This window comes from Amblyomma maculatum, chromosome 10, assembly GCF_055883805.1.
Source record: "Amblyomma maculatum isolate TAMU_Amacu chromosome 10, ASM5588380v1, whole genome shotgun sequence".
NCBI classification, from domain to species: Eukaryota; Metazoa; Arthropoda; class Arachnida; order Ixodida; family Ixodidae; genus Amblyomma; species Amblyomma maculatum.
In genome coordinates, this window is record NC_139353.1 from 45096200 (window position 1) to 45120641 (window position 24442).

The window sequence follows — 24442 nt, forward strand, 5'->3', positions numbered from 1 at the left end:
TGCGATATGCATATAAGGTGCGGTACTGCACGTTTTCTTGGCTTGTATACCAAAGAATCGGAGTCATTTGCTCTGCTATTTTTATAAGTTGTGTGCATTTGGTCAATTCACAGCAACTACAAAAAGGTATCAAATACTAATTTGACGAGGATTAGCTTCCGTGCTTGTGAGCACGGGCACAATTTTCATATGCGCCTGCATGATTTTAGGGGTGAACACAAGGCAGCTACAGGTTCGTAGAAGTCACGCAAAATGTGAACATCCGCTGGTAGAAAGTGCATTTCATATCAACGATCACACTTCTCCAATGGTAAAGCATGGCCTAACTTGTTTTCAGCAGACAACTATGCTCGTGCATGTAATAGCGGTATGTATTTGTACAAGGCAGTATGCCACTACCACATTATGTACTTTAGGTACGGTTTCGATTTATAATGAGGCGTAATACACAAAAGACATTATATACGATGATGCATGGGCAGCTGCCGTGGGTGTAGAACCATTCTGAAAATTCGTGTTTGCTTACCGCTGTTTTGTTCAGTAATGTAAGAAGAGAGAGAAAAGAACACAAGTATAGAGTGGCACTTTCAACGACCTATTCATGGGTGTGAAAAATTTATTGAATTCCGACTTAAGAGAACTGAATTTCAAGTATGACAATTTCGTGAGAAATCCGAACAGATTCTGAATTTCCATCTGAATTCTGAAAATTCAGCCAGCGCTTGTGTCACATCGTGTTCTCTCCTCTGCCCGCTCTGCTCAAGCAACGAAAAGTCCACTTGTCGAAATGTTGGCTCGGCTTGCGATACTGAGGCCGATGTATTTACGGCGCCCAATGTTTGTATACAGAAGTCCGCTGTTTGAACGTGTACAGGCGTGTGCTTGTACATAAAGACGTATATAGCTACGCGCATTTTAGGCGCGTAACTCAACAAGCCTTCAGCCCGTAACTGTGAATCATAAGCTCCTACATGATTTTCTCTGCGCAAGGCGGACTTAAGAGTATACTCCATTTCATGGAGCACTTATATGCGAGAAGAGAGGCGTTAATTCTTTGCTCTGAGTAGATGCTGTGACTGCGGGAAACGAAAGTCAGGCCACCTTTTACGAGATTATCGCCCGTGTACCTACTTTTCAGGGGCTGCGGAGGGACGCTCCAAGTCACGCGACTATACTGCCGAGTGGGGCGTGTGTTTTCATAATTAGTTCCCCGTTGCCTCGTGCCCATTAGTCTCTTGAAACTTCCTCGTCTCCGCCCAACCTTACGGTTTCTGTTCCTGCTTTAGCCTCGAACTACATGTCGGTGTCTCGACACCCGCCTTCCATACGTTTATGCTCATTGGCTTCTATCTTCTACCTGTAGTACATCGATTTTATGACCTGGAGCGACGGTCGATGTGATCCTCCAGCTACAAAAGTCAGTGCAGAGCCAGTGTTAGTGATTATGCAAGTAAACTTGCCAAACTAAAAAAAAAAAATAAAAAAAAAAGAAAATGCTCAGAACATGCAATATCGTGGCGCGCAATTTCAAACGTGCAAATGTAATAGAACAAATTAAAAAAAATGTGCCCTGTCAGACATTGCAAGGTTAGATATTACTTTCATCTTTTCGTGTGTGGGACCTGCCAGCTTCAGAAAGATCTGCTGGTACATTTGTTTTGCTGCTTGAAGTCGTAAACCGCGCTCGTCCAAATATTGCCCTCGAATGCCATTGTTAAAATTGTTGCTGCTTTAGGCTAGTTAAGCACATAAAGCGTCCCATGCATGTTATAGAGCGTCTTTATCCCTTTGTTCGAGAAGAGACGTATTTATAAGGTTTACTCTAAGTTTAATAAAATTGAGAACAGCACTACCAGATATGTTGTCCTCGAAGTCATCCTAGCGAGTTTTTCTTGCATTTTGTTGGGCTGTTGGTAGCCGTAAACTAAGACTAAACTAAAATAGTTATTGCGAGCAGACATGGTCATCTCGGTCGTTATGGGGAAGGCACATATCTCGATACGCAGGAGTTGGTGTATGCAAGTTCCCATCGTATATCGCAGTTCACTGGGAACAGGCAGGAACCGAACGAGCCTTTCACGCATGCGCGCGTTCTTGAAATGTGCCGTGCAAGGCACACATTCAAAACGCGTACAACATGCTCCGCGCGGTCAGCTATAGCAACGACAAGGGGCGGCTATACAACAATGGCCCGACGATGCAACGCGTGATCCAGGCGAGGCGAGAACCAACCATGCGAGGAAAATAAACAGTGCATCGAAAGAAAGAAGGATAAGAATGGAAAAAATGGTAGCGTAACGCTTCGGGGACCCTTCGTCTTTCACGCCTGACAACCCGGTGATGACTTCTTTTCCGCGCACTCGTCTGCTCGTTCGGCTTGACTTGGCTTGTCTTCGGCTGCGCCTTCTTCAGCGTCCATACACGTAATGGCCACGCCGCTGCTTCACTGCCTAACTTGCAACTTGTAGCCACGGCGGCCGCTTCCACGCATGCGTGCGAAGAACAGAACGACTCGTCTATATAGAAGAAGAATAGGAGGCGAACAAGACTTGTTCATTTCTCGCGCCGGGGGTCTGCCGTCGCGTGCGCTACATCTCGCGAGACGCCTATCTACAGTCTGCTCCGCCACTTTTTCGCGACAGTCAGTTAACCACGATGAGCCGTCGCCGTAGTGTGATCTTGCTGCTGTTATCTACCCTGGCTTTTCCTTTCGTTTCGCGAGGAATTTCTTTTTCACCCCCTTTTATTGCTTTTATCGCGTTTCTGCTAGCTGCTACATCGCTCTGTGCAATGCCATGCAAGCAGATTGCTCATCACCCCCTCAGAGCGTCGTGTGACGTCTTTGACGTTTTGCCCTCACGTTTTCTCTCACATCCTTTCTGGTGTCACCTCCTGACAGCGCGGCTTGCAACCGGGAGTAGGTGAAGGTTTTTTCCTTTTACTCACGCAGTAACCCTGGTTGCTTGTAGCGTGCGCGTCTTCTTTGCGTTTGTATATACTGCAACAACGCAAGAGCGTAACTGCCCTGCGTGTGCCGATGGGAGCACCTTAAGCGACTTTATGTCCCTTCTTCTGAGCCTTCATGCCCAAAGAAGACGCTTCGCGGGAGCTCTTTTATCTTGGTTGAGACAGTCTTTCTTCTGTTGTAAGATGGCTTAGAACAGCTCATCGCCACGCTCGGCGTGCTTGTGAATGAACGCGTGAAGGAGGATTCGATGAACGGGCAGGGTTCAAGTGGCGTAGCTGGACAAGACATTCGGGACGCCGACGCAGCGATCAAACCAGTTTTGAATGAATGAGTGGCACAACCGGCCGCCGCCCCCTCCGTTCTTGCCTTTTAGACAGCGGCAGCCTTCTTCCCTGGTGCCGGATGGTGTTCCTCCTCATGCCTTCCGTTCCACCTGCGCAAGTCAGAAATTCGCTGCTGTCCAGACATGTCTTCAGGGGTTTCGTGTTTTTTTTTTTTTCTTTTCAATATCTCACATCTGTTGTGATCAATCTGCTTTCAAGAGGCAGCCGCCGCCCCTCCACGTCCCTCCTCTGGACCCAAACCGTCATGGACTGCTCACCCTCCTTATGCCCCCCCCCCTCCCCCTCCACCTTCCCTCCTCGTAGGCTTCAGCGCCTAGCACCTTCTATACGTTTCTGCAACGATGGGGCCGAAATTGCGCAGTCGCAGAATGCTCTGACCCTCACACGCAGGCGCCACGTTAGGCCTATAAGCCGTTCTTGAAGCCTCGTGCGCAGCGACCAATTCGTCGCCAATGCTGCTCAAAGGGCGCACCGGAGACAAAAAGAAAAACACATTCCGGCAAGTCGCCGTGACGAAGAAGGGAGAGGCTCGGGGGCCAAGTTCCGTCGTCGCAGCCGTCTTCACGTTCGTTCCGCCGCGTACGCACGCACACCCGCATGTATGCAGTCCGCGGAACAAGACTTCAATGAATGCCTCAGTGGGGCGCTCGATGCGAAAGCCGCGTTCTCTCCGCGCTCTTGCTTCTCTCCCTGACGCGTCGTTCGTGCGTGCGCCGCTTCGGTCGCTCCGTTTATACAGCCTTCGCCGCCTCTTATGCACGCTTGCCAACGGGAGCGTGAACGTAAGTGCTTTCAAAAAGCCTCCGGCAACGAGCACGATCTTTATTTTTTGTTTTCCAGAAGAAGCCTGCTCTCTCTGCTCGCGTCCTCAGCTCTGCGAGAAGCTGTTGGGTCGGGAGACGGGCGAGCTGTCACCGCCTTCGCGCCAGTCGTCAATCAAGCGCGCTTGTTCGCTCTTGAATGCGCGCGCCGTCGCTAGCACGAAGACGTCGAAGGAAGGGAGTTTGGAATGGGGCTATTAAAACATTTGACTTCCTCGGCGAGCGCCTTCCAGCTAATCGCGTTTGTTTCCTGCCTCCTCCCCCTATCGTTCTTGGGCCTCTATACCTCCATCTCTCTCTTTCTTCGAACGCTTTTAATCTCGGAGCGTCCAGCTAGCTCGCGTGCTGGGTTGCGCAACTTCGCTGAATGGCTGACTGACTGACGCAGAGTAAGAAATTAAACGCCGGTAATCGTTCGTTTCCTCGTGCTTGTTTGCTTCGTCTTTTATTCGGCCGCCCCTGTTGAAGCCATGAGCTCGGTAGGTTTGGTGGTTGAGACGGACCGTCACGCGTGCCAGTGCCGAGGACGATCTCGGAGCGGTGGTTTAAGGTTTAATGCTATAGTAATTGGAGAAACATCAAGGTGAAAACTTCGCCTTTGTCTATGCGAATCCTCAGTTTGAAATTAAACGACGCTTGGCCAGCGTCACGACGCTTTAAACCGTCGTTTGCCGGCGTCTCAATAAAGTTATACATATATACGTACGTACGTACGTACGTACGTACGTACATACATACATACATACATACATACATACATACATACATACATACATACATACATACATACATACATACATACATACATACATACATACATACATACATACATACATACATACATACATACGTACATACATACATACATACATGCATGCATGCATGCATGCATGCATGCATACATACATACATACATACATACATACATACATACATACATACATACATACATACATACATACATACATACATACATACATACATACATACATACATACACCGGCTATAGTGAAACGTCGTCCATAACAAAGCATCTGCTATATTGAAACACTGACTATATTGAAGCAACGTTTGTAGCAACTTTGTAACGTGCCAGTGAGATGGGGTAGTGATTGGGTTATGATTATGATAGTATCTTAGGGACGTTACAAGTAGCGGTAGTGGAGGAATCATCACATTTCGTCTGCATCAATCCAGTTGATCAATCGAAATACTTTTTTTTTTGTTGCGGGTATAAAAACCACGGCGTCTAAGAAGGTCGCGTGCACTGGCTCCCTATTTTCTTTTTTTAGTAGATACTTATAAGAAGGATCTGAGTGAAGTCGAAGGTACGTGCTATTACTTCAGTTAACCTATAAAACGACTGAGATAGCATTTCGTATTCGGTGTGATTGTTTAAGCCAGGCTCACATAGCACCAGTGGCTTCAAACACGGCTCATGCGGTCCTCTTGTTAGCGGTAATGACTTCTCTGCAAGGCCTAGATATATATTTCCGTAGATGGTCGTACACACTGCTAATTTTGCTTGGAATATTGTTAGTTTTGGTAAACAGACCTGTATGTGTCTGGCTAAATAAAAAATATAACGCCCAAAAACGTCCTCTCTACCACTTCCAACTATATAGTTCTTTCAGTAGAATAAAATATGTTGGAGGGCGGGAGGGGGGCGATGCATTATTTATGGACGGTAGTGACATAAGCATGTTAGCCTTAGTATCATCAGAAAGAAATTACTGCGACTGCATTACTGCCGTTATAAGAAATGACCACGGGCAATTAATCTCTTTCTGACTTGTTTAAGCAACTGCGACAATTGAAGCAAATCGAACGCCCAATTCTTACTAAAGAAAAGGCACCGCGCCAAAGGAACAGAACAAAATAGAAGAAATCGTAAGCGCACCCCAGTAACAAAAAAGGAATAGGCCATTCCACATTTAGTGCGAAATTTTAGGGCTACAGTCTTTACCCGAAAACATTTAAATTAAGACGAAATATAACGTTCTTATGGGCTAGTTGGTTTGTCGAGGTTAAAGATATTGCTTCGCGAATAGTATACCTACAAGGATAGGGGACAGAAACGAAAATTATGGTGAACACAAACTCTATTTTTAAAAGTATGACGCGATGGCCTAGATAGCTACCACCCCCCATATAAAGCCCCGCTTCCCCGCTTTAACCAGTGACTGCGTGGTCATAGGGGCAACGTGAAGGCGAGGGTTCCGGCAGGTTGATTCTGATATATCACCCTCTCATATGAAAGGAGAGGCCAGGGTTGGTAGCTCCTGGTGAACTTAATATCAGGATACCCTAGAGCGTCCAGTTAGCACTCTGCCATGTCGGCTGCGCCATGTATGCCGCATGTCAGCGCCATGGTAGTGATTTTTGGGTCACAACGCCAACGCAGGGACTGATTTTCGGTGAACGGGACTTATAACTCTATCACGTTTTCCTATCACATAGGCCCTGTTTTGTGCATTCCAAACAACCAAGGTGGTGCAGTTTTGTGTGTGCATGCGTGTGTGTTTGTGAACCTCATCATTCTGACCACCTGCAAGTCCCATGTCTTCACCCATGCTGTCGTTTTTAACGCGAGAGGCGGACGTTCACCGAAAATTAGACGTCGGCGGCCTGCATTGAAACCTGATCCTGCAATCCATGTGCAAGAAAGCGGCGAAGCTTCATGCCTTTTAAGCCAACCGACTAAGGGGCGCTTACATTCAAGGAAGAATCTGGCAGAAACAGGGAAGTGTCACTCATTTCCAGTCACAGTTATCTCGGTTCTCCGTATATTCGCGACGCTAATATAGCGAGCATGGCCGTGCTAGTCGGACCGACTGCTACCTCTCTTTTCCATCATAAATTCCTATCCCCCTCCACACAAGTCTCTCACTAAATTGCAGCAAGTGACGTGGCGCCAGCTACAATCCCGCACCTTCCTCTCCCCTGCCTACTTAGCCCTTGTTCACCCGGTACTGTTCACGCCGGAGTGCATCCTCTGTGGTGCTCCAAAAGCGGATTTTGCTCACATTCTTTATTCTTGCTCTGAGCATCTTCCACCAGCCGAATGGCAACTTACAGACCTCGAGCGATGGGAGGCAGCGGTGTCCAGTTCTGACCCGGCTGCCCAACGGCAGCTGATGGACTTGGCTTTTGAAGTCACCGGAAAGCATCACCTGCCGGCCACGACACGCATCCAAGAGAAATCCCATCACAAGGATGTTAGAACTAAGGCTCGCCTTAATAAAGTTTGTCACCACCACCACCCTCATAAAAACCTCGCAGCGCAATTTCCATTCCAAGCGATGTAGTCTGTCACAACTTCGGACGAATGCCGACCACGACCTGCTTTCCAATTCCAGCTGACATCCCTATAACTGGCTGTTGAAAGTAAAATGAATGCATGAGGGGCACTTATCGTGTGCACGATAACGACAGCTGCAGGTTGTGAAATCGTCGCAGATGTGGACGTCGCGCCCGTAAAATGTCCGATATCTTCCTTTCTCCCTCCCCATCCCAGGTCAGCGTTCACTACTATACAAGGCCCCGAATAGCCGCATAGATCACGTGAGTAAAGCTCGTTGATTACTCTCACTCACTAGCTGGTATATAGCAGACGGCGGAGAGCAACAAGGCAGCATCTCCACTATTATTGCGGAAGCAATACTACTCTATGCTTCGAGCCTTCAGCGTAGCGCGGTCGGCAGAAGTTACCCACCTGACGCTGTGACGTCGCACCCCACGTGACACTATAGGTGAGAGTTGGGCTACTAACTCAAGCTGTCGGCAGGAGCTGCCAACTTGGGTCTCTCGTTTCACATGAGAGGGTTATGTCAGAATCAGCCTGCTAGGACCCTGGCATTCACGTTACCCCTATAGGCCACTAAGACAAGTTCATACGGCTTGGTTAAAGCAGGACTTTATATGTGGGCGGAGGAAGAAGAAAAAGAGGAGAACGCTCGGTCACCCACAGCTAATGCTTTCGCTCAATATTTGGTTCAGCAGCGTTGAACCCTTGTAATTTTTTAAGGAGGCGTTGCATATGAAGACACTGTATTGATATCGACAGCATGGTTATCATAAGTCAGCGCAGTAGTCTCCGCTTATCATTGTCCATCGTGTGCCAGCACTGAACCCCACGTGATCAGACCAGGCACATTCTCCGCGGGCTCATCGCCACTATATATCTTGCCAACATCCTCTTCGTCAGCAGGGTCACGCGACAGTTCTCGGCGAGCTCAACTTGTGTATGATACTGAGCCCATTTTCTGTCACACAGTGCAGAGCGACGGAGAGTGGCATCCTCCTCCTCACATCTTAGCCTTCTGCTGCTGGCCAACAAGATGTGTACGTTGGCTAGATATTGGCAAGACATGGACTGGGGCATTGGTGCGTCATTGTAAATGTTAGTTACCACTAAGCTCATGTTAACGTCGCTTACAACGGAAAGAGTTGCACACATATCACCGCGGGAAAAAATAAACCCCACAGAAACGGTACTTAGGAGCGCTCTGGCTTCCTGTTGTCTTTTATTATACCCGGCCGGGAGCGTCGCGTACGTTGGCTAGATATTGGCAAGACGTGGACTGGGCATTGGTGCGTCATTGTAAATGTTAGTTACCACTACGCTCATGTTAACGTCGGTTACAACGGAAAGAGTTGCACCCATATCCCCACGGGAAAAAATAAATCCCACAGAAACGGTACTTAGGAGTGCTCTGGCTTCCTGTTGTCTGTTACTATACCCGGCCGGCAGCGTCGCGTACGTTGGCTAGATATTGGCAAGACGCGGACTGGGCATTGGTGTGTCATTGTAAATGTTAGTTACCACTACGCTCATGTTAACGTCGCTTACAACGGAAAGAGTTGCACACATATCACCGCGGGAAAAAATAAATCCCACAGAAACGGTACTTAGTAGTGATTTGGCTTCCTGTTGTCTTTTATTATACCCGGCCGGGAGCGTCGCGTACGTTGGCTAGATATCGGCAAGACGTGGACTGGGGCATTGGTGCGTCATTGTAAATGTTAGTTACCACTAAGCTCATGTTAACGTCGCTTACAACGGAAAGAGTTGCACACATATCACCGCGGGAAAAAATAAACCCCACAGAAACGGTACTTAGGAGCGCTCTGGCTTCCTGTTGTCTTTTATTATACCCGGCCGGGAGCGTCGCGTACGTTGGCTAGATATTGGCAAGACGTGGACGGCATTGGTGCGTCATTGTAAATGCTAGTTACCACTACACTCATGTTAACGTCGCTTAAAACGGAGAGTTGCACACATATCCCCACGGGAAAAAATAAATCCCACAGAAACGGTACTTAGGAGCGCTCTGGCTTCCTGTTGTCTTTTATTATATCCCAGCCGGGAGCGTCGCGTACGTTGGCTAGATATTGGCAAGACATGGACTGGACATTGGTGCGTCATTATAAATGCTAGTTACCACTGCGCTCATGTTAACGTCGCTTACAACGGAAAGAGTTGCACACATATCCCCACGGGAAAAAATAAATCCCACAGAAACGCTACTTAGGAGCGCTCTGGCTTCCTGTTATCTTTTATTTTATCCCGGCCGGGAGCGTCGCGTACGTTGGCTAGATATTGGCAAGACATGGACTGGACATTCTTGCATCATTATAAATGTTAGTTACCACTGCGCTCATGTTAACGTTGCTTACAAAGGAAAGAGTTGCACACATATCGCCGCGGGAAAAAATAAATCCCACAGAAACGGTACTTAGGAGCACTCTGGCTTCCTGTTGTCTTTTATTATATCCCGGCCGGGAGCGTCGCGTACGTTGGCTAGATATTGGCAAGACATGGAATGGACATTGGTGCGTCATTATAAATGTTAGTTACCACTGCGCTCATGCTAACGTTGCTTACAAAGGAAAGAGTTGCACACATATCGCCGCGGGAAAAAATAAATCCCACTGAAACGCTACTTAGGAGCGCTCTGGCTTCCTGTTGTCTTTTATTATACCCGGCCGGCAGCGTCGCGTACGTTGGCTAGATATTGGCAAGACATGGACTGGACATTAGTGCGTCATTATAGATGTTAGTTACCACTGCGCTCATGTTAACGTTGCTTACAACGAAAAGTTGCACACATATCACCGCGGGAAAAAATAAATCCCACAGAAACGGTACTAAGGAGCGCTCTGGCTTCCTGTTGTCTTTTATTATACCCGGCCGGCAGCGTCGCGTACGTCACATACGCGACTCTCCCAGTACCAGGAACGCGTCGCCGCTTTTCCGCGAGTCCCACGGAGCGCGCCGACGATAGCGCCGTCCAACCGCGAGGTTTCGGTCCAAGGGTCGAGTGGAAACACAACGGGCGCGGCGACGGCGACGCATGAGGTCTGTGTCTTTCTCGGCGATTCCGTCGCTCGCGTGTGTATGCGGGTAGGGAAGAGAACGTGTTGAGGAAGAGCGCTCCTCTTTACGAACTCAAAAACGAAGCCCTTCGCTCTTTAGCATCCCTCTCTTTACCCTCCGCGCGCACTCTTTTGGCTTCCATCCTTTCGCCCGGCGGCTTCGACAACAAGTTCAAGCCCGACGCCGACGTGACCGCCGCGGCGGCGGCACGCACACCCAAGCCCATTTCCGTGCTTATCAGCGTCTCTTAGTTTCCCTTTCTTTCTCAGGCCTGTCTCGTGCTCTCTTTCACGCCTGTCTCCTTCCGCCGTTTCTGCTGGGAGCCGTTTGCCCCGCCTTGAGAATTGCGTGCAACCACTATGCCGACGGTAGTACAAAGCGACAGCCGCGGCCTCACATCCCGTCCGCAACCTATTCGTGACCGCGGTGGCAGCCATTATGAAAACACCCATTAAGAGGCAACCGTTACTCTGTGAACTAAATACACTGCGCACTAATCTAGAAACAAATTGTTTTTCAAATGACGCTTGTCGTGGCGGCGGCCGACGCACACCGGTGGTACATGCGTACAAGCTTTCTGCGAGGCTAGGCGTTTAACGAGGGTTGAAAAGCATGGGAATGCGTGTCCGACCCCTACTTGTACAGAAAATGCCTTGTATCAGGACGTATTTTGGCCAAAAGTGCTCTTGCATCGATAAAATATATATCCCCATCGTCATGACAATGAAATGACGTGTGTACAGGTCGTACCAGTACGGCCATGTAAAACTGACATTTCTGCAGTTTATAGTAAAGTTGCTTTTAGGACAAGGACATCCTTCATAAATGATTTACACACACGTTAAAGTAATAAGTCGTTAATTCTTCGTCTCTACCTGTTTAAACATCTCTGGCCTTTGTAAAATGCCGGAGAAGCCATTGACACGCTAACATTCCACTAAGCTGTCGAGCAATGAGTCCCTGTTTATAGCTGTGCCTATTTCCTTTCCAGTTGTGATGTATAGATGCGAGAGTTGGACTGTGAAGAAGGCTGGCCGCCGAAGAATTGACGCGTTTGAATTGTGATGCTGGCGGAGACTCGAGAGAGTTCCTTGAACGGCCAGAAGATCAAATCAGTCGATATTGTCGACCATAAACCCTGACTGCTCATTGGAGGGTCAAATTCTAAAGTTAAAGCTCAGCTACTTTGGTCATCTGATGAGAAGAGAGGAGTCGCTGGAGAAATATTTGACGTTGTGAAAGGTTGAAGGTCACCGGAGAAGGGGTAGGCAGCGAACGCGATGGTTAGATGGCATCCTCGAGGCGCTGTAGATGAAGTTATGTGATGTTAGGAAGATAGTGAGAGACCGGAAAGCGTGGCGTGATATGGTCCATAGGGTTACGAAGAGTCGGACACGACTGAACGACTGAACTGATATTTCCTTTGTTCACCGCTGCTCCACCCTATACTGATTCGAAAGCATAGAGTGGTGTGACGTCACGAGATGCCATAACACGGCCGGGAACTGCTTGGCCGGTGGGTTGTGTGACGTCACGTGATCCCATAACACGGCCTGGCACATGCTTGGCCGGTGGGTTCTGTGACTCCTACATGGTGGGAGTTGACAATTCGGCTATAGGTCTGGTGAGATGTAAAGAGGCAAAAACCAATTATCGCGGTCTTGAAAGCCACCCAGCCTTTCCGCGCCGAGAATAATGCTCTTTTGTTTTAGTTTTTATGAGTTTTTCAGAGGCTATCCAGACACATGGAGGGTCTAGAAGGAGTTGACTACCAACTACCCAGAGGAGAAATCAACGAAGAACTACTCACATATATCAGAACTAATCACTACACGCAGTACTGAAGAACAATAGTGTGGGTCAAGGTAATATCGTCAAGAACTAGATACCAAATACTGTGTGTCAAGAAAACATTGTCAGACAAAATCAAGCATCGGAAGCTAACACTTCTTTAAAAATTCTAAGAGCTAGAGAATTGTGAGCAAAATAAGAATACTCGTTTATAAAAAATGTCGCTGGACATGGCCCTCCTCGGCTGTAAACAGCCTTGACGTGCACCCCCCTCTCCTTTTTTTTCCTACCAAATTTTATCTGCCAATATTTTCTTTTATATTGGTTTAAGCCCGTCGTGCTTCATGCTGTGCGAAGTGCGCAACACATTTTTATTTCTTTTTAATTGCCGACACTAATTTCAGGTATTGTGAGATGGGAATCGAACCTAGGACCTTGGATTCCGAGTGAGACATACTCTTCGTCCTATAAGGGCCGTCTGTACGCCTCGGTTAAAGTCCGGCTTTATATCTACATTGGATGGTCTTTCACCTAGCGTGATAGCTCACGATTCTACGCTAACGAGAAATGTGTTAGATAGTAGAGTCACAGCTAATTAATTAATGAATAAGCGAATAGAAATGCGCATGTAAGCGAACGAGGGCCCTCAAGGGGAGTCGGAGATGGGAGCCATTATTATCCTGTCGTCTCATATCCTGAGGCGGACCTTAAAAGCCCGTAAAAACGCTACTAGGATTAAAGCTAGGGTTAAAGAATCCCCCAGTGGAAAAATCATAGGAGTCAGAATAATCGCATACAGATTTCTTATCCCGAATTCGTAGAAATTATCTCGTAGAGTTATCTCATAATAATATTGCCACCTAGCGTTGCCAGGTGGCGCATGACTGAGTGAAGAACGACGAAGTGTCGCTTGCGGGTTTTGCGTCTGTGCTGCTCACCGCTGTTGTATCGGACTAACCCCTTTGCTATTCTTTATATCCTCAATCACCTTGTACGTAACATTCTGGTGGAGCTGCTGGGTAAGATCACCTATGCAAGAGTCTCCATCTGAAAGACGTCGCGCCAGCCCTGTGCCATTGGACACCCCCGTGCATCGCTGCAGTCAACGGCTCCAGGGACTGTCTCCGGAGTTTCAGCCATCACCCGCCGCTATAACATCTAGTGCTTCTGCTCAGCAGGTAATGGGCGTCGCACCGGCCTGTAACTACACCTTGCAGGCCCCTCGAGTACCGAAGTCTTTCCATGGTGACCTCTTTGAGGATGTGGAGGACTGGTTCCTTCAGTTTGAGCGTGTCGCTGCTTTTAACCAGTGGGACGATACTGCCAAACTAAGAAACGTCTACTTCAGCCTTGAGGATGGCGCCCGGATCTGGTTCGAGAACCGAGAGCAAATGTTAACATCGTGGCAGGAATTCCGTCGTCAACTGCTCGAGGCCTACACTAGCGCGGATCGTCGCGAACATGCAGAACGTGCCATTCACTCCCGCATCCAGATGCCGAATGAGAGTGTCCAAGCGTACGTCGAGGACATGACGCGCCTCTTCAGGCGAGCCGATCCCGCCATGTCCGAGGACAAAAATGTCAGGCACTTGATGCAGGGGTTTGAAAGAGCAACTGTTCGCAGGACTTGTGCGCAACCCCCCGTCGACTGTAAATGAATTTCTTGCGGAGGCCGCCACAATGGAAAGGGTGCTCCAACAACGTGCCGCGGCTTATAACCGACCTCTCCATACTGGCACAACTGCGGAGTCATTTGCATCTTCCGAGCGGCATCCTGGTGCTTTGCGTGAACTAATTCGCAGTGTCGTGCGCGAAGAACTGAAAAAGTTCTGGAACCCCCTGCAGCAATCGCCAGCTTCCGTTTCTGCTATAGTGCAAGAGGAGGTACGACAGGCGCTCAAGAGCCCTCTTTCGCCTCTAGTTACGAGCCCGCCATTGCTGTCGGGGACCGAAAACCATCCCACATATTCGGAAGTTCTGCAGAGTCAGGCTCCTCCTTCACCGCCACTCATTTCCGCGCCGCCTACAGTTCCGCTGCCCTCGGTGCAACCAGTGCAGTACTTCAACGAACGTCCCCTGCCCCGACGCAAAGCCGACATTTGGCGCACGCCTGACCGCCGTCCACTCTGCTTCCACTGCGGTGAACCAGGCCATCTCTACCGGGATTGTCCTTATCGACGCCTCGGTCTTCAAGGCTTCCGCATAGACTCGCCTCCTCCCCGGTTTGGTCAACGACCCCGAGTTATTGAAGAGTACCTGGCGGAACAGCGTTCATCTCGTTCGCAGCGTCAGTCCCGCTCCCCTTCACCAAGGCGCTCATCGACGTCCACCCAAGGTTCCTCGCGAGAGGGGCAAGGCCGCTCGTCTAGCCCTGGTCGGGAAAACTGAAAACAGCGACCTTCGGGGGCGAGGCCGCTGGTAGTCGCTGCGTTGAAGACCTCCCGTCGTCGCCTCTTCGATCCGACCACGAGCTGCTGGTACCGTCCCCTAGGGAAGCCAAAAGCGTTTCTCTGGACATTCCTGTTATTTTAGACGGTCGTACTCCAGTCAGTGCATTAGTGGACACTGGTGCGGATTATTCGATTTTGAGTGGTCGCATGGCGACTGTTTTGAGGAAGGTGCTCACTGCTTGGCCATGTGTGTACCTTCGAACCGCCGGCGGTCATATAGTTACCCCAAAGGGGATGTGCACGGCTCGTATTCAGATTAACAGATATACGTTCGTCGTTAGTTGCGTCGTTTTGAGTGACTGTTCCCGTGACCTTATCCTCGGCATTGACTTTCTGCGAGAATACGGAGTAGTTATCGACCTGCGAAATAGACGCGTCACATTTTCGATGGGACAATCTGCCGAACGAGATAGTAGCAGTCCTTGCAGTGCCGCACTTCGCGTTTCCGCCGAGAGCGTCTCGCTGCCGCCGCGAAGCAGTGTTCAATTGTGGAAGTCACCTGTGACGATTTCCGTGCCGGCGATGCTGTAGCGAAAGCGAACCATTCACTCCTGCTTGCTCAAGGCATCTGCGCTGCTCGAAGTTTATTGTCGCTTCACAATGGCCGGGCTGCACTCCTTGTCACAAATTTTTCTAATGAGCACCGGCACTTGTTTCCGGGAACTGCTATCGCTTTCGCTGACCCTGTTACGCACGATCTGGTCTGTTTTACATCCACGGCAGTCGAAACTAATGAGCCATCTCTTGACAACATCGACATTAACTGCCACTTGTCGAAGGAGAAACGGCGGGCCTTAGAGCTACTGTTGCTGGACTTCAAGCACTGTTTTGCTTCTTCCTCGAAGGTTCTTCAAACGCCCATCACGCAACATCGCATCATTACTTATGAAGACGCTCGCCCTATACGACAGCAGCCTTATCGTGTGTCTGCCAAAGAACGAGAAGTGATCCAGACGCAGGTTCAGGAGATGCTGGATAATGGTGTTGTGCAGCCTTCACAAAGCCCGTGGTCTTCACCAGTAGTCCTGGTCAAGAAGAAAGACTGCACTCTTCGATTTTGCGTCGACTATCGGAAATTGAATAATGTGACAAAGAAAGATGTATACCCGTTGCCGCGCATCGATGACTCACTAAACAGATTGCGACGTGCGAAGTATTTTTCATCTATTGATTTGAAAAGCGGCTATTGGCAAATCGAAGTAGACGAAAGAGACCGAGAAAAAACCGCATTTGTAACTCCAGATGGCCTATATGAATTCAAAGTACTCCCATTTGGATTGTGCTCTGCCCCAGCTACATTCCAAAGGATGATGGACACCGTCCTCACTGGCCTCAAGTGGCAGATCTGTCTTGTGGACTTGGACGACGTAGTTGTTTTTTCCGAAACATTTGACCAACACCTCGAACGCCTTCGAGCTGTACTGGAAGCGCTCCGTTCTGCTGATCTCACGCTGAAGCCCGAGAAATGCCACTTCGAGTATACAGAACTCAAGTTCCTTGGCCATATTGTGAGCGCCGATGGGGTGCGCCCGGATCCCGAAAAGACTGCTGACGTCGCACGGTTTCCCGTTCCAGCTAACAAGAGGGCTGTTCAGCGCTTTCTCGGCCTGTGCGCATATTATCGGCGGTTCATTGCGGACTTCTCTCAAATAGCGGAACCTCTAACGCGCCTCACAAGGAAGGACACCGCCTTTGTGTGGAACTCTGAGCAGCAGACGGCCTTCTCTTTACTTCGCGAGCGCCTTCAAACATCCCCTGTTCTGGCGCACTTCGATGAAGCGGCTGACACAGAGGTGCACACTGACGCCAGTAGTATCGGTCTTGGCGTGGTCCTTGTTCAGCATCAAGACGGGATTGAGCGAGTAATAGCCTATGCTAGCCGCACACTCTCTCGCGCCGAAACGAACTACTCCACCTCAGAAAAGGAATGCCTGGCGGTCGTGTGGGCCACTATGAAGTTTCGCCCCTATCTTTACGGCCGACCATTTAAAGTCGTCACGGACCATCATTGTTTATGCTGGTTGGCAAATCTGCGAGATCCATCGGGACGACTTGCACGCTGGAGTTTACGACTTCAGGAATTTGACATAACTATTGTTTATAAGTCAGGCCGCAAACACGAAGACGCTGACGCGCTGTCACGAGCCCCCGTTGACACTGACGATGCTCCAACCGATGGCGACAACGGCTTTCTAGGAGCTCTCAGTGCATCTGAGCTCAGGGATCGACAAAGAGCTGATCCAGACATCCTTCAATTCATCGATTATCTGCAAGGGCGTGATACGACGCTCCTTCGACGCCTATCTCGGCACATTGGTTCATTCTGTATGCAGCAAGGCGTCTTGTATAAAAGAAACTTCCAAGGCCAAGAAAGAGCTTTCCTGCTGGTAGTACCATGCGAGCTCCGTGCGGATATTCTACTTGCCACGACGAACCGACGTCTGGCCATTTGGGTTACTCACGGACGCTTGCTCGAGTCCGCAACATGTATTACTGGCCAGGACTCTCCGCAACTGTGAAACGCTATGTAAGAAGCTGTCGCGAATGCCAGCGCCGTAAAACACCGCCCCTGAAGCCTGCCGGATTTCTCAAGCCCGTTAGAGCACCACGTATTCCGTTCGACCAAATCGGCATGGACCTCCTTGATCCTTTCCCTTTGTCGCAGGCGGGAAACAAATGGATAGTAGTCGCTACTGACTACCTGACCCGATACGCTGAGACAAAGGCAATCCCTCATGCCACAGCTTCCGAAGTAGCCGAGTTTTTCATGCATAACATAGTCTTGCGGCATGGTGCCCCTTCGTATGTCATTACCGACAGAGGGACAGCTTTCACTTCGCAGCTCATCGACCACATATTTGAGTTGAGTTACACGACGCATCGCAAGACCACAGCGTACCATCCGCAGAGCAATGGTCTTACCGAAAGGTTAAATAAGACGATTGCGGACATGTTATCAATGTACGTCGATGTGCAGCACGAGGCCTGGGACGAGGTGCTGCCGTACGTCACATTTGCGTATAATACAGCCCAACAGGAAACAACGCGCTTCACACCATTTCGACTTGTGTACGGGCGTGAAGTTCAGAGCATGCTCGATTCCATGCTCCCATGCCCAGATGATGACCAGCTTCCGCCAGATGCCCAGCAGTATGCCATCCGCGCTGAGGAAGCCCGCCAGCTTGCCCGTGTGCACATCGGGCGGCAGCAGACCTCTGACGCGGATCGCTACAACCTCCGGCACCGCCAGGTTCACTACAAACCTGGGGACCAAGTCTGGGTGTGGACACCAGTTCGCCGTCCAGGCTTGTCAGAGAAACTCCTTTCCCGCTACTTCGGGCCGTACAAAGTGTTGCGTCGTGTGAGTGATCTCAGTAATGAAGTTATTTCAGACGGCGCCGCACTTTCAAAACGTCGAAAGCCCAGCTCGGACATTGTGCACATTGTGCGGCTGAAGCCGTACTACCAACGATAACGCACGGCCACCTCCTGTGACGACTCTCTTACTTTGCACACCGTTCCCCACCGCCCGTGCTCACTTTTCTTCTTCTTTTTTTTTTTTTTCGGAAGGGGGAGTAATGCCACCTAGCGTTGCCAGGTGGCGCATGACTGAGTGAAGAACGACGAAGTGTCGCTTGCGGGTTTTGCGTCTGTGCTGCTCACCGCTGTTGTATCGGAGCTAACCCCTTTGCTATTCTTTATATCCTCAATCACCTTGTACGTGACAATATCATTCAGCATATGAGAAATATACGTCAGATTGTATGACATTAGTACGAGTTTATGAGAAATGTGTATGACCTTATTGTGGCTCATACGCTTTTTTCACTAGAGATATACCGGCTGAAATTATTGTTCATTAAATCTGTCGCATCGCTAAATAAAAAAAAATAAATAAATGCCATAAAACTTTGTGCTGATTCGTCCCGTAATACGTTTGTTTTGTCATCGAATATCTTATTTCTTGTTTGTTTGCTTGCTTGCACTATCTTTGGCATAAACAATCCTTTGTAAGAATTAGCTTCTCTGATTGTCTTTTTGACAACTATCTGTTTCAAAATCTCGGAGTTGAACGTCTGTTGCATAACTACCCCGTAGCAAGGTAAGCAATGCATGGTGTTGCGGCCTTGTTGCAGTTGTACCATTATAACCAATGCTTTGCGTCGATGAATTGCAATCTCAACCTCTTGACTCTTTCAAACGTTACTGTTCCCAAGGACGCGGGATCGAATCCCGGCCTCGGCGGCAGCTTTTCTATGGAGGCGAAAAGCAAGGCGCCCGTATGCTGTGCGATGTCAGTGCACGTTAAAGAACCCCAGGTGGTCGAAATTTCCGGAGTCCTCCACTACGGCGTCTCTCATAGCCTGAGTTGCTTTGGGACGTTAAACCCCACAAACCAACCAACCTCTTTCAAACGTTCACTCTCTCTCTCTCTCACACATACACGCACGCACGCACGCGCGAACACACACACACACACACACACACACACACACACACACACACACACACACACACACACACACACACACACACACACACACACACACACACACACACACACACACACACACACACACACACACACACACACACACACACACACACACACACACACACACACACACACACACACACACACACACACACACACACACACACACACACACACACACACACACACACACACACACACACACACACACACACACACACACACACACACACACACACACAACACACACACACACACACACACACACACACACACACACACACACACACACACACACACACACACACACACACACACACACACACACACACACGCACGCACACGCACACGCACACGCACACGCACACACACACACACACACACACACACACACACACACACACACACACACACACACACACACACACACACACACACACACACACACACACACACACACACACACACACACACACACACACACACACAGGTGCGCGGTGATTAGACCTAAATCTGTGATAAATCTAGGCATGAAAAATGTTTACCCTGCTAACGCATTTCAACGAGAAAGATTGCAAACCGCTAACAAAGATGAATGCACAAATAGACACGGACAGAATAGACGCTTGAACCTTTCCTTTTTGTTAAAATGCACCAACTAGCCCAGCAATTGCTTTTATCTTTTAACGCATGTTTGTGATCTCAGGTTTGTTTGTCGTGCGCAGACTACCATTATAGTGCTTTTGAAGACTTGTGCTGATGTGGTTTGCGCAGATATATGCAGTTAGCTACCCCAGCCATCTCCTTTTTGGCAAGGGAGCCAATTCGGTCGCAGTATAAGACCGAAAACACGGGCCGTGCTGCTATAGATAATATCACTTTATTTTATTTGCCCCGACGCCCCGTCGGCGTTTATATAGGGGAGGGAGACAGGACGAGATAGACAACATTGCAGAACAGTGTGTAAACTGTTAAAGAGCAAATATTAAATATTTGACCTTGCATACAAATATTTTAACAACAGACATGGCACGTACACGATATGAACTGATCCAGCAGACCGCTAGTGTAACGTTTGTCTTCATGGTGCTTGTTTGTTTTCGGAAAACAGCTGCGCTAAAATGATCCTACAGGACCGGAATGACAAGTTGCCCGTGAACAGACTTGCGCTGCAAATGGCTAGGCACAGCTTTGTTTTATACCTAGTTCTTTGAAATTTTCGATTTTCTCCTGGTTGGCGATGTAACATGGACATGTATGCGCCGACGTTGTCATAAAGACCGGAAAGAGACCATAGAGGCATTATTGCCACATGCATTTTGTCATAACTGCTGTGCTGGTCAAAAACGCTGTTTCGAAAACCATTGCTGCCGTTCGGTATCGTGAAAGGCACCGACAATGGTTCTTCGCATCAACTTTCAATATTGGAAATCAATTTTGAGAAAAATATTGAACTGCTTGTATAAACAGATTAGCAAGGACGATGAACAGTGAATGGTTAAGTGTTCTCTTTGATGCATTAACGAAGGAGATAGGCATGGTGCTTAAAAGCATTTTCTTTTCCTTTTGACCCAGGCATAGCGGCAGCCTTCAGAACACTGCACGGAACTATACTGAGACAATGCATTCTTTCGAGAGTGATCGGAAAGAGAGACCGCGTCAAAGGACAAAACAGAGCGCTGCAGGAAGGGGAGTGTGGATAGGCAGTGGTTGCCAATGATAGCATATCATCCCAGGAGAGACAGCGGGCCTGGCGACGGGACAGAGTCGGACAAGTGCGAGCGAGAGCGACTGAAAGTCGTGTTACGCCACCACTAGACAACGCAGTTGCCTGTATGCAAGACTTAAATGCATTGAACGAGAACAGCATATTCGTGGTGGATAGACATGCCACCGAAATCGAGTCGTACGAGTTGCCCGAATGAATTCCCCTGATGAAGTGCAGTGTTAAGAAATTTTGATTTTCGTAGGTGCCATGAGCCTTTCTAGGCTCCTGGCACCTGCGAGATGTGTTCGCGAGATGTGACAGCGAGATTATGCGAGATTCCGCGAGATGTGACAGCGAGACGTCGCAAATATGTTCTGAAGTCAACATAATTTCCTTGGTAAGGACGTCACAATAGGTTCTGGCGACGAAGCCAAAGAAAGTGATAAAATTATAACGAGTACAGAAAGCTGTGTATGCATTAATATATAGCTGACTTCACAGCCCTGTGCTGAACTGTATGCCACTGGACAAGCTAGTTTAAATGCATAGTAGAACACCACAAACACAAGGAAATGAAAGAAAAAAAAAAGACACGCAAAAACACCAGCGCCGGCGTAGTGCGCGCGTTACCCGCCTGTGCTGGCCTTTCTCTGCGTTGTATACGTTCCACTCATCTTGACGCTTAAAATTTTCTCTGGCCACCAAAAAGAGACGCCTAACCATTGCGGCGTATGGTGAGCATACGGCAAAATTATTTTTGAAAAATAATTAAATTACATTACTAATTACTTTGCTGAAAATCGCATAAAGGTAATTAAATTACATTACAAATCACTAAAACAGTAATTAAATTACAGTAATTTCATTACTGTAATTCAATTACTGCCATGTCTAATGGTGGGTAGGGCCTTGCAGACTTCAGGCATGATAAAAAGACTAAGCAGCAGCGTTATACCATCGCATTCGTCAGCAATGCCTTCGATATGCGGACATAATGGTGTTTTTTATGATGTCATGGGTATGATATATGTATAATATATGTATGATATATCATATATGTATGGCTAACATGATGTGAAAATTACGATTTGAGTACGGGAACGCTTACTATGGCTAGTGCTCTATAGTGCGCCCTGATAATAAAAAAGCACTGGCTATAATCTCGGCGAAGCGTTCACTGCAAAAACCACCAAATATCGAGCGCGCATTCCACAGAGGGTTCTTCGATAATTATTGCCCTTAAAACAAAGCCGCGACATCTCCATACACATTCGATCCCATTAACGGCCCCGATAGCTTTTCTTTGAAAAATAACAGGGAAGCAGTCGGGGCAACGAGTCATTGCACTGACATCGGCCCTCGATATAGAATTGCATCGGCCCTTTACTCCATTCCAGGGACATATCGCCAGCATACTGCCAACTGCGCATGCGTGGCCAACCTTATCGCAGCCTTATCTCGCTCACGCCTTTGTCGGTTTCTGGCACGAAACCGCATCAGCAGCTGCTGCCGACGCACCTGCCTACGCTCGCGTGTGAAATCTCGAGGCCGTCCGATTATCGGGTGAAAGGATGTTTTGCATTGAACTGTGCCGATTGTGCACCGCTCCAAGCCTCATACTTCCGCCTCTAGCTAACGCGGATGAGTGGCCGGCGTAATCGGGACGATGCTGCGGACCTATCAGGAGCAGTCTCCATAGCTTCAGCTCAAAATGGCATAGCCGCTTTACGCAGGATTCGTCTCTGCATTTCGACAAGGGCGAATGCTCTCCCTACATGCGCGTCACAATAGAGCCAGTACGTTTCGTCTCGCGCCAGGAACCAAGTGATAAGCTCATTATAAAAAAGAACAATGGGAAAAGCTTTCGGAACGATATACCGTGCACATCGATGACGCGATTTTGTGGATAATGTGATGTAATCGGGCTTTTGGACAGAAGAGTAAACTCACTATGGAATAACTGCAGATAAATATAGTACTTGCGTTCAGCATACAAGAAAGTAAACATTGGCATTGCGATACAATAGATATCGGCAATAAATATAAAGGCGCAAGAAGAGCATTGCGTAAGAAGGTAAAATGCCAACTTACATGTACCCTTTGTCAAAAGTTTAGGGCCCAAGGGGACCGCTTCTGAGCCGTATTATGTGGCTCGTAATGCATTCCCAGGTTTCCAAACTTGCTGAAGGCAAGAAGATTTTTCGTCCTACCCTCTCCAATGGCTATGACTTCAACGATTGTTAAAGAAGTCATAATATACGGCTTAAAGGCAAACCCTCTGGGCTTTAAACTTTTGACAAAGGCTGTACCTATATACCAGACATGGCAGTAATTGAATTACAGTAATGAAATTACTGTAATTTAATTACTTTATTCGGTAATTTGTAATGTAATGAATTGCTTTTTCAGTTTGGTAATTTAGTACTGTAATGAATTACTTTTAGTACTAATTTCGCAGCAAAGTAATTAATTCCTCTCGAAATTACTGTTACTAAAGTGCGCCACTACTCCTTCAATAGACTACAAAGTAGAGTGCGCGAAAGCAGGAACGACGTGCTGCAATCCGAAGCCAGCGTAACCGATTGGCAAAAGGAGACAGAATTGAGCTGAACTAGAATACTCTGGAGAACAAGTTGTTGTTATGTTTGATAGCTTTATTAGTTTTTGCATTTATGGAAACTAGAAAGTAATTTCAAAGTAATTGAATTACTCAGTGGAAGTAATTGTAATTTCAGTACTTTTGGGGAGCAGTAATGAGTAATGTAATTTAATTACTTTTCTGCAATTTTCAGCAAAGTAATTAGTATTGTAATTTTTCCATGTATGCTATATACTAGCATACGCCCAGCCGGGGTGGCGCAGTGGTTACGGCGCTCGACTACTGTTCCCAAGGTCGCCGGATCGAATCCCGGCCTCGGCGGCCGCTTTTCGATGGATGTGAAAAGCAAGGTGCCCGTGTGCTGGGCGATGTCAGTGTCCGTTATAGAACCCCAGGTGGTCGAAATTTCCGGAGTCCTCCACTACGGCGTCTCTCATAGCCTGAGTCGCTTTAGGACGTTAAATCCCACAAACCAACCAACCATATACTAGCATACGCACCGTTAAGTATTAATATTCAGGGCATCGAAAATATCTTCAAATAAAGCCGTAATACGGGAACATATCGACATATGTTACGGGGAAAAACATGAAAAGCTTAACTCTATAGGCGAATAATTCGAACTATCAGAAAAGAAGCTGCAACGTGTACGGCACGGAAAATTTTCTGTGTTCATTCCGGTGTCTAGCTTGGTGCCTGCATACATGGTCTCACCTGGTCTAATTAATTAGGCTTGTCTCAATCTTTCCGGGGTAGAAGCGTGCTGCAGATTGGTCAGTTGAGTGTATCGGAAGGCAACGTACGACTACAATTACAACATGTATTGCATTTGAGTGAATGAGACAGGCTTAGAGCTACATATTAAGGATGGTCATCTCTATATGGAA